Below are 2,500 nucleotides of genomic sequence, written 5' to 3'. Positions count from 1 at the left end.
AGAGATTTAAAATTATTACACTTACCTCTTTATCTTAACAGGAATATTATTGAAAGAGAACACCTATCCAATCTGAACAATTATGAAGATGATAAAATTTTTAATTCTAAAAATTCTCATCCTTCACTCCTTATCTCTTTAAAAGGACACTCAAAAGAAAAAATATACAATGAGTCAAAAGAAAAAAGAATGAGTTACTTGAAAAAAGTACAAGAAGATTTAACTCATGATCTTAGAGTATTATTTTTAATAAAATAATACAACATCATAAAAAGAAAAAAATATTCAGAGAACTATATTCTACCTTGCTATGGAGTGGAACTGGTCAATACTTATTATACCAAACATCAACATCAAAGCCATCCAAACTATGATCAGAGCTCTATACAAGGGATTGGTCAGAAAAGTTACCATAGACTGCTCTTATCCTATGAACATATTCGTAGATGTAATTTTCACTATTCTAAAGCAAGCTCGGAAAGACAGAAGAAAATTAGATATATAGATATGCAGCAGCATTGAAGAAAGAAAAATTAAGAAAATTATATATCCTTTTCTGATTTATCATATAACTCTACTCTCAGAAAAAGAAACTAAATATATCCCCAGATGCAACCAATTCAAGTTTATCAATGGAATAGAAGTTGAAGAATTTATAGAAAACACTGATATGGAGCATTATATACTCTCTAATTACAAGGAAGTATATTGGACAGCCAAGAGCAAGAGTTTTTGGATAGAAAAATGTTGGACAGATGGAAGGATATAGATTACCACAAACCTATCCATAGTAGTATCAGAGAAAGAAGAAAGTTGGGATATTCTGCTGAATCCAGAAAACTATCCTGAAAAAATAAAGAATGAACTAGAGTATTCCAGGAATAGTATAATTCACTTTCATCAAGGCGAAGAAGAAGATAAGACTACTCAAGAATTTGATGACTTCTTCAACCTTGCCTTACTCTTCGGCATCGAAGAATGCAAAAAAAAAAAGTTTTCTACTAATTCTTCTACCAAAATCTTGGTAGAAAAGTTTTCTTGCAGGTACCATTCAGTGGCTCTTCTAGTCACTTCGACAACTAAATGATTACCACTATTTTCTGAAGACCATACCAACAATCACAATTACTATCTTGAAGCCAGTTTAATTCTCAAGAGATTGTTCATCTTTAAAAGCTAGTCTACATCAGGATCCAAAAAAAAATAAGTTAGCTACAAAAAGATTCCTAACAATCACTACTGTTCATCTACAGAAAGATTTCTAACACTGTACAAAGAAGATAATATACTACAAGAAATCAAACTTAAAATTAATTAAGTTTCAACTTCAGGTCCGACTTCTACAAGCTTCCGGATATAAAGCCAAGTGAAGTCTGTCGGATTTCAAACTGATTGAAGTCCGCATAGTTTCTTTCCTCGTCTATAAATAAAAGAGAAGGCATTCGTCCAAGATATCGACCGAGCGCGGGAGACAGGTCGAGAGAGAAATTTTGGTTCTAAGTGACAGAGTCTCTCTTCCTAATCTCCTTCCTTCTCTTCTCCTCTCATCCATTTCTCTTGTCCTCTTCCTTCAAAACTCCCTCTAATCTTCTTCTTCCTCTCATCTTCTCCACATAAATTCTCCTTTTTTTCTCCTAATCCTTTTCCATCTGCCTCCTTCATGGTAGACACCTTAACCAAAGGAGTTGGCTTCTCTGCATAAACAAAGCCTTTCCTCCTTCACTCCTCTATCATTCCCATTAAAATAAGCTCTCCACATCCCATCTCCAGAGAGAGCCTTCACCATTTTTCTTTTGTTTAATCCATCTTCTTTTGTTTTCTTTCACCGAAACAAAGCCTCGTTTCATCATTCCATCTTCCACTCCATTTTCCCATTAAAAAACTCAATCCTTTCTTCCATTCTAAACAATCATTTTCACATTCATCTCCTCCATTTTTTCATTAAAAAATTCATTCTCCTCTTCTTCCACAGTTCCTTCCACAGAATATTCTATTATTTAGCTCTATTAATCCATATGAGTTTGTAAATAAGTATGTTTTCTTGTGTGTTTACTTATGTATTAGCATATTTTAGCACTTGTAGTTTGTATTTAAATTTGTTTAAGCTTGATTTGTATATATAAAGCTTGTATGGTGTATATTTCAATTTCATCAGACTCATGTAAGTGTGCTTTTGTAAATAAAGTCAATTTTTTTTTATATTACTATTTTTAATTATGTTTTAAGATTTTTTTATGTTTTAAGCTTATTTATATTACTGTTCATAGTACTGTAACTGATTACTATAGTATATGCACTGTATAGTACGGTAGCAAAAATACTGTGCAGTACTGTTGCGCACTGTAGCATATTCCTGTAGTACGATGATAAACAACCCGAATGTTATCGAGGCTATGAAGTGAACAACAGATCAGTCTCTTAAGGATAAACAATCTTAAGGTTGGTAGAGATTATGAAGTAAACAACGGATCAATCAGGATAAACAACCCAAATACCACTA

The sequence above is a fragment of the Elaeis guineensis genome, chromosome 10 (genome assembly GCF_000442705.2).
Source record: "Elaeis guineensis isolate ETL-2024a chromosome 10, EG11, whole genome shotgun sequence".
Classification (NCBI taxonomy): Eukaryota; Viridiplantae; Streptophyta; class Magnoliopsida; order Arecales; family Arecaceae; genus Elaeis; species Elaeis guineensis.
This window is presented reverse-complemented; position numbering follows the sequence as displayed.